Genomic DNA, 9,796 nt, shown 5'->3' with positions numbered 1-9,796 from the left:
TTCTGTGATTTACCATGGTCACATTTGATGTCCATGTCTTTTAAAAATAGGTATATGGGGGTAGCTAGGTGGTGCAATGAATAGAACACCAGCCCTGAAGTCAGGACGACCTGAGTTCAAATCCAGCCTCAGACACTCAACACTTAACTAGCTGTGTGACCTTGGGCAAGTCACTTAACCCCAAATGCCCTGCCTTCCCCCCCTCCAAAAAAATAAAAAAGACAAAAAATAAAATAGCTATATGATAATTACATATATGTGTATATATATATATATGAATCAAATACATTCATCATTTACATATATGTATATATATATATGTATGGAGAGAGAAAGAGAATCAGAGTTACTGCAAGGTTTGCAAAACTCTTTACAAATATTAACTCATTTAATCCTTACAACAACCCTGGGAGGTAGGTGCTATTATTATTCCCATTTTACAGATGAGAAACTGAAGCTCTAAAATGTCGTGACTTGTCTGGGAGTCACACAACTAGTAAGTATCTGTAGCAGCAAGCACCCCAAGTGTCCTCAGGGTTTGCTGCCAACACAGGTTCTTAGATCTGCTTTGTTAAAGAAAAGCAACTCAAAATGGGTTAACAAGCTTACTTTAATCAGTCAAACATATATCGTTTACCTTGTTCAGGGGAAAAAGGTCAGCACCCTGAACTTCAAAGTATACAGGCAGAATTATCAAGACAGAAACAGATCAAGTAGACAGCTTTCCAAACTGTCCAACCATTACATCCATACCAAATCAACATCTGGGTTTTTCAAAGCCAGGGGGCTCTGGACAACGGCTTTCCAGAATCTATATCAAATCACAGAGCTCTTCTCAAAGTGAGCCCCAAAACAAAGCCTCACATCAGGGCTTATATAGCCTTCTCCTGGCTCAGAGAATGTACCAACCTTTTGGACCCACTGGCCAATGAAAAAGTATCTACTGAAAAACAAGCCTCCTACCCCAGGCTCCAGGTGCACTTTAGCCTAGGGGCAGGGAAGATCTTTACATTTACATTCCCATTACAGTATCTGAGGTCAGATTTGAATTCAGGTTTTTCTGACTCCAAGTCTCTACCATCTACCTGCCACCAAACTTTAGTTAGTTAAAAACTAGGGCAATCAACTATACATTCCAAGGTAGAGATGAAGCTTAATTTGTGAGCTGTTTTCAGACTCTGATTCTGAAATTACTGTTCCCTGTGGTTAGAATATAGCATTGGCATGCCTTGGGAAGGTGCAATTCCTCACCATATTAGCAGGAGCTGGGTAGTAGCTGACTAACGTGATCAGTATTTCAGTAGGAAGATAGATGATTAAATGATGCTAGTGGTTTCATAAACATTTGGCTGATGCCATGGGAAAAAAAAAAGTAGGTCCTAACTACACAGATACCTAATGAAATCATTCTTTCTGTGAGACTGAAGATAGTATCTTGATGTTTGTCCCATGAGATGGTGTTGCAGCAAGTACCCCAGTGTCCCCAGGGTGCCTGCTCACACAGGTTCTTGGATCTGCTTTGCTAAAGGAAAGCAACTCAAAATGGGTTAACAAGCTTACTTTAATCAGTCAGACATATATCGTTTACCTTGTTCAGGAGAAAAGGTCAGCACCCTGAACCTCAAAGTACACAGACATAATTATCAAGACAGAAACATCAAGTAGACAGATTTCCAAACTGTCCAACCATTACATCCATACCCAGTCAACATCTGGGTTTCCACATTCTGGGTTTTTCAAAGCCGGGGGACCCTCAACAACGGCTTCCCAGAATTCAGATCAAATTACAGAACACTTCTCAAAGTGAGTCCCAAAACAAAGCTACACATCAAGGCTTATATAGCCTTCTCCTGGCTCAGAGAATGTAACAACCTTATTGACCCACTGGCCAATCAAAAAGTATCTACTGAAAAACAAGCCTCCCTCCCCAGGCTTCTGGTGCACTTTAGCCTAGGGGCAGGGAAGATCTTTAAAATTTACATTTGCATTACAGATGGAAAGGCAAGTTCAAGTGCAGATTTACTTCTTTCTAACTAATCGTGCCAATGGATTTTGTTGCAAGTTGGCTGGAGAATGAAGTCTGTGCTGAATGCATTTGATTCATCTGACGGAAATCCAAACTGTGAAATTCAAGCAACAACAGGCCATAGATAAACTGGTAATGACTTCCAAGGGAGCTGGAGTGATGTAGTGGAAAGAGGAAGGAAGAAAGGAAATAGTTCCTACTATGTGACAGGCACTGTGCTAAATGCTTAAAAAATATTATTTCATTTGATCATCACAACAATCCTGGGAAGTAGGTGTTATTTATCACCTTTATTTTACAGTTGAGGAAACTGAGGCAAATAGGACTTAAGTGACTTGTCCACGGTCACACAGCTAGGTAAGTGCTTGAAGGTATATTTGAATTAATTTTTTCCTAACTCTAGTCCCAGTGCTCTATTCAGCATGTCATATAGCTTCCCCTAGCAACACTGACTATGGAGCTGAAGGAGTTCATATCCTTGATCTGCCAATCACCATCTGCCAATGGGACCTTGGGAATAGCATCTCATCTTTGAGGCCTCCTTTTTTTCCTCTGTAAAATAAAGGGGGTCATCTACACAAGTTTTACTCTAATGTTTTATACTTATGTGGATATGACTATGAATTCTTGAAGAGTTTCAAGAATTTTTCAGAAAAGGTTTCCTGTTCTTGTACAAGTGGGCTAAATGACTGCTGAGCTTTTCAATCCTTCAATTCTGTGATATCAACTTTGACCCAGGCTCTAATCATTCAAGGATCTGACCACACAGATACAGCTGATTCTGAAATGACTGCTATTTCTTCAATCAATACTTTGCTATATTAAGACAAACTCAGTGCCATCTTCATGGTGTCGTTCAGACTTTGTCATGTCCAGCTCCTTTCAATAAATTGTCAAATTGACTATGACACCTTCCTTGTCAAATTGGCTATGACAATAAATACCACCATTGATCAGTACAGAAGTTGATACTTAACCAGATTGAGATACAGGGCAGAAAGGGCAGACATGTGAATATCATCGGTAACTCAGTTTATACTCTTTGTGCCTGTGTATTGCATATTACTCTCATCAAAGAAAAGCATCCAAACAGATTAGTGGGGCAATATGGCCTCCACAACCTTTTTTTACAGCAAGCAGTCACAGAAGCAATATAATTGAATGTCAATATTTCCCTTGATTTTATTGGTCTACACCCATGTCACTTGAACATATTTCCTTTTTTAAAAACTATACACAAGGGAAAAAAAAAAACTGACCTAAGAGAATAGTGATCCAGTAAGTCAAATATATACCTAACTTTTAGGTCATCTTTGAATTGGTCCTAAGGGAATGTACCACCCTAACAGTTTGAGAATTAGGCAAATAGAATTTCCTTGGAATCAACTGTCTTCTTAAAAAAAGCATTTATGATGTATGTGCTTGAGGCAGCTGAGTAACTTGTAAGCCTTTGGACCCTTTTATTTCTTGATTACAAATCATATTTTCCAGCATGTTTTCTATTATTCTGCTTTTGTGGCTAATATCACATTTGATTTAAATGAGTGTCAAGACATATGTTGATAGGTGGAAAGAAATCCTTATCAAAAGAACACAATTTTGAGCAAATCTTACAAAGCGGGAGTATTTTTTAATATGAATTTGACAACAGAATGGTTCGGTTGTTTGAAGGACGAGCCTAGTCAAGTACAGAAAGACTGATCATTAAAAGGTTGACCACTAGGTGATATTTTTTTTTGACTGTGGTGATCCATGGGATAAGGGAAGAAACTCGATTTGTGGGTGGGGTCAACAGGGTAGCACTCCCTGGGTGGGCCTGGCCATTAATGGGCATACTTTTATCATAATTGTGGATAGTGTGAAGCAGCAGCAGCAGCCTCTCTGCCCATGGAACCAGGCCTACTTTGAGCTGAAATGTTTGAGAATGCCCCCCAAAGTGGGTGATAAATTTCATCCAAGGTTTAATACCAGTATATGTTTCTAATAGAGACAATGTCCTTGCTTTTGTTGTCTGAAACAGAGAACAGGTAGGAATTTCTGGCTAGGGTTGAGGGAGCAGAATAGGATCTGGCAAGACTCTATACAGAGATTATAGAGAGTGCAACAGTACTATAAGGAAAAGTTGAAAAGAGCTCTGAAGAGGGATTTCAAGAGAGCTTGCAACCCATGAGAACTGATCAATGAAGTGGTTAAAAAAATTGTTTTTCCTTTAGTTTTTGTGGCCTCCTAATGTTTTTATAGTGACTGTGGTAGAAATATGAGAAGGGAGTCAGAGAGTGTTACAAATATCCCAGTTCTTAGACTGTCTACAAACATCAATTTAACTGTGGGAATTCTTAATGTATGACCTTTGTCCAAATACCGAGGGATTGACATACTTATTGCAGGAACTGGACCACTCCCATATTGATATTCTCTCCATAACTGAAAAGAAAAGATACAAAGATGTTGCAGACAAATACGAAAGGATTACCCATAGACTCTCCTTAGAGAGACAAATCAAAGACTAGAGCCTCAGAGCTGGGAATTACTTTAGAGGGTTTATCTAACCCCCTCCTTTAACAGATGAGGAAATTGAAGCTCAGAGAGAGAAATGCATGCAATGCATGCACTATATAAATGGTAGATCAAGGAACTGAATGAAGTTATCTGACTCTAAGTCCAGTATTTTTTGCCACTATACTATGCTCTGTCCTTGTTGGCAAAATTTGTTTTATCCTGTATCCCAAAGTATTAGAAACATTAATTCAGATAATAATTGGGCCACCTTGCTTTGCAGTATTTAAGCAAACAGAACATCAGGAAAAATTATAATTTATGCAGTAGTATTCATTGTAAAGGATGAAGAAATATACAAATTCTGTTGAAAATTTGACAGACTTCTCCAAAATAAGTTAATCATATGTCTTGATATTCATGTAAGTCAAAAGTGATATTGGACACAGAATCAGATCAATAGAAGCTATTTTGGAAAATATAGTTTGCCACAAGAAATAGATGAGACCAAAGACTTAGAGATTTCTCAGCTACCTCATGCTAGTACATCATGGATGCTTTCTTTGGGAAGATAGTTGGAAGGGGCAGATATAACAAGGTCTGAATGATATTATTAAAAAAAATGACATTTATTATTTTTTTTAAAGAGAAGGACTAATTACAGACAGAGCAGTCATTTAATAATGAACAGACTCAGTCAAGTTTTTTTTTTCACTAGTCAGACCAGATGAAGGTAATATCAAAGAATCTTAGTGTTGAAAGTAACTCAAAAGTCATCTAGTCTAACTTGTATCAGGTCTGTTTGACAGGAGGTAAATAAATCAGGAAGCAAGCCTAGAAGATAAAACATTTTAATTAGCATCAGCTGATGGGTAGTTGAAAAGTAAATAGCAACAGCCCTGGACAAAAGGGAGGTGCTAACATAAAAAGGGTTTGACACATTATTAGGGTGATATTACATGACAAGATGAAAATTCAAACAGGTGAGGCTGCTCAGATGCTTACATTACTTGGGTGGTTGAGTAAGAGAGACAGGATATTGGAAAATTTGGAGGAGAATGAGTTCACATTGGAGCCCCAGGAGTTGCCAAAGATCAGGTTTTTTTTTGGTAGATAATGTTTTCTCTATAGTTTATCTTATCAGAATATTCTACTTGGGTAGGAAATCTCTAAGATGGTGGAAGTATCCTTCAGGAAAGAGTCTGGTTTGTCTTTTTCTTGCCAACTCAAGGGCCTGAATTAATTCAACACAATAGTTCTGTTCCCTTGGCCTCTAAGGTAACTTTTTCTGGGGAGATGTTTTCCCCAGACTCATAATACAAAGGTTTATCTACATCCTCCACACTTACAGATCAGAATCAAGGACAGAAGAATAATTTTCCTTGTCCCTGCTTTTTCATCTTCTCCACCCTCTCCTCACTTTTTGAAAGATAAAGTCATTATTAAGGCAAACCAAGAATTTATCAACTGCTTTGCTTTTGGAGGAGAGAACTCCAACAAATATATATGCAATCTCCTATCACTGTGTTAAAGGAAAAATATTAATATCTCTTATCGAGTTCATGTGATAGGTAACTGCTCCCAAATAACTGTCATAATGAAGAAATTTCAGAGGTTAAAACCTACACTTGATTATGCTTAAACATAGATTCAGGATTCAGAAAAATAGTTCTGAACTAAGATTAAAGTTTGAACAAGGCTTTTTATTCAGAAAAATTACATCAGAGAGAGAACTATATATATATATGTATATATATATATGTATGTTTTAACATAGAGAAGTCTTTATGGTCTAAAGGTCATGTAGGTCTAATAAAACAGAATCATTATCTCATGCTTCCTCCAATGTCATTAAGGTTAAGCAAACTAAGGGGCAGCCAGGTGGCTCATCGAGTAAGAGCACCTGCTCCAGTGTCGGGATAACCTGGGGATCAAATCCGGGCTCAGATACGTAGCACCACACTCAGAAATAACTGGCTGTGTAACCTTGAGCAAGTTACTTAACCCTGATTGCTTAAAAAAAAAAGGTTAAGCAAACCGAGTTAGACAAATCTAATAAACAAAGTTAGTTTATTTGTTAATAAACAAACAAACTTAGTTGCAGATTTAAACACTGAATTTGCAAAAATCTATACTATAATTCTACAAGTCTAGATTTAAAATAAATTCACAATAGATTAATTGAAATTGGTGGGGAGTTACATGTTACAAAGATAACCAAAAGGTCAGAGAGGGAGCCCTTCCACAAACAAAACAAGTTAAATCACTTTGGGAAGCTCAAACTCCCTTTTGTCTTCTCATTTCAGGAAAAAAAAAAAAAACAGCAGCAACGACAAAAACTTTCCTAAATATTATCATTCCATGAATCAGACTTAACCTACATGAAATTAATATTATCAGGAGACAGACTTCAGCAAGTCAAATATCCAGGACAAATGACCCTGAACCTCAAATGACAAAATTTAATAAAAAGAAATAAAAAAAAACACTCATTGTAGTTTCCCCCGTTTTCATTTTTCTCATGTTGTCAAAATAACAATTAGTTAACAGTAAGTGCAGACAAAGTCTTATCTTACTTTTCCTTCCTAGTTTAAATCCATCCTGGAGCAAAACAAAATCAATCTTTAGAATTAAGAAAATAATCACATTCTGTATCTATACACATACAGGGAATACATGATAGTTTACTTAAAACCCTGAAAATAATAACCACTATAACTTTTCAGATTAACAAATATCCATATCTTAAAGTATTACATGTTAACCACTAAGGAAAAAATAAAATCTTTGAATCTTAGGTCTATTGAGATTATAACTTTAATGCATAGTATTCCAGGCACAATTTTATAATTTGCATAATCAGTGGCCTGATTATGAAACAAACTGTTACATTAAAAAAAATTCACTACTTATGGAAATCCTCCCAACAATTTTTAAGTCACCCCCACTACCCTACCTAGTTTGCCATAGGTCCTACTTTCTAATTAAGCTACTTCATTTCCTTAGAATTTCACATTATTATAGCAGCTTATCTTCCCCAGGGCTGTTAAGATTTCTTGAAGTTGCCCGAATTGGAGCCTAGTAAGTCCACAAAGAACTTGCACAAATAAGGAGAATTTACAAAGTCTTTTGTACTTTTCCCAAAGAGTAAACTATTGTAATTATATATTTTAAAGCAAAATATAGTCAATTAAATATTTGACAGTTTGTAAACATTATGACCAGGCAGCTTGGTAGCAGAGTGGATAGAACTCCAGGCCTGGAGTCAGGAAGACCTGAGTTCAAATCCAGACTCATATACATACTAGTTGTGTGACCTTGGGAAAGTCACTTAACCCTGTTTGCCTCAGTTTCCTCATCTATAAAATGAGCTAGAGAAGAAAATGACAAACTACTCCAGTATCTTTTCCAAGAATAGGATCATGGGGGTAATGAAGAGTTAGATACAACTGAACAACAACAGATACAAACATGACCACATACTCTAACAGCTCAATTGAAAACCTAACAGCAGTCAGATCAAAAGTTAATTTTCTAAGAAAATAATTGCATCACATTTTAGGTATCATTTTTCAATTAAACCATTTCTTATTCAATGATTTTCCAAAAATCACAATACAAGAAAAATTAAAAACCTAACAATAACATAAAAATATTTGAATTTTTAAACATAAAACTTATTGCTAGACAAATAACATCAGTTCAGTTGAATGCATTTCCGAATTATCTTTCATAGAAAATCACTATATCCTTCTATTAATTTTATATTTTATATATTCAGAGACCAATAGAGAGTAAATTTTGATGCAATTACATTTAATTCTTATTCTTACAATTTCTAAACATAGTGCATTAATCCCAAATATTAAGTGCATTTTTCATTAAGGTCTAATCTACCTGTAGATGGTGAAATATCACAAGTATCCTAGCAGGAACAAATATCTCACCATAAGTGGAACCACATTATAATTTAGTTTAGGACAAACCCAATCAAATTAAATATGAATTTACAATTACAAAAGGTATTCAAAATCTTGATTTTCCCAAGGGTCATTAGCTGCTAGCACCTTAAATTATGATGTACTTTTCTTTCAGTTGGTTACATGGCAAAAATTTATGGTGGCAGTCTTGCATTCTCATCTCCCTCTTTTGTGGCCCATGAGGCTCTCTTGAAATACGGAAATGGCAACTATCACCTCTTTTGTCTAATAATAATATAATGAACATATATTCCCCAAGTCAAGATTAGAATATACCCTTCTAATATTCCTTAAAGGGAGAAGTTTTAGTATGCCATACTCAAATAATTCCATGCTGCAAATTTATTTCTATATTTCCCATTGGGTAAATGCTGTAACTTGATAGAATACTATCAATGTTAAATTGTACTCCACAATTTTATTTTTCTGTATAAAAAAGAATATTGAAATTAATGAAATAAAGCTCAGAGATCATGAGAAATCTCAAAACTGATTCTAACTGGCATTTCTCCAAATAGTCTTCACAAATTTACAGGCACAGAAAATTTCTCATGTCTTTCTGATCTCAGTGAGATTAAAAAAGCCAGAAACAAAAACAAACCAAACAAACCTAACAACCTCAAACCTCTCTTTCCATAACTCCAAACCTTTATTTTCAAACCCTTTATTCACATTGTCAATATAGATGGACTCTAACTTTCATTAACTTTCTTGACATTCTCCTCTCATTTCTACTTGCCTAAACTTCCTCTCCTCTCTTCCTGTGGACTTCACAAACTTCAAACTGCATCATCCTTTTTATGCTCTGATCTAATAGTTCTTATTTACCTTTGCTACTTTCTTAGTCCATCTGTTCTTTATTTCCCAATTCCATCCCAGTCTAACACTCTATTGCATCTCTCCCCTTCAAGTTTTCTTATACTGTACCAATTAGTTGCAAAAAAGTTTACATTTCAGATTGCAAAGTCTATTCCAATTACTATTAGGTGAACCCCCCCTTTCCCCCCCTGATAATTAACCTAAACAATTAAGTTCTGTTAAATTATCCATAAAAGAAAATACAGTGGTAAGGTAAAACATCCTCTTAAAATTAAATTGTGCTTATTTTCCAGTTGCTCCCGGAGTTAAATAAGCCTCTCCCTCTCCCCGCCACCAAGGTGGAGAAAAGATTTAATAACAAATAATTCCTTAATTACCTGATTAGGCTTAAAGGTTGCAGATTGGAAGACTGGGAAACAGTGTTACACCCCCCCCCCCCCCCCTCCCCCACACCCTACCTCCCCCCCCCCCCCGC

At 36.2% G+C, this 9,796-nt stretch overlaps 1 long non-coding RNA gene across 1 annotated transcript in view; it reads right to left on the bottom strand.

The window, feature by feature from the left end:
- Nucleotides 1-592: 592 nt before the first annotated feature.
- Nucleotides 593-9,796, bottom strand: part of LOC138144478 (uncharacterized) — an 11,434-nt gene continuing 2,230 nt past the window's right edge. Inside the window, exon 2 of the long non-coding RNA XR_011163966.1 lies at nt 593-2,120. This is a non-coding gene — a long non-coding RNA (uncharacterized lncRNA). The remainder of the gene's footprint in view (nt 2,121-9,796) is intronic.

The sequence above is a fragment of the Petaurus breviceps genome, unplaced genomic scaffold (assembly GCF_028583685.1).
Source record: "Petaurus breviceps papuanus isolate PSGF00001 unplaced genomic scaffold, PetGlider_PUasm1.0 90701, whole genome shotgun sequence".
Classification (NCBI taxonomy): Eukaryota; Metazoa; Chordata; class Mammalia; order Diprotodontia; family Petauridae; genus Petaurus; species Petaurus breviceps.
Note: the sequence above shows the minus strand (reverse complement) of the source record. Positions and strands in the feature narration are given on the sequence as shown.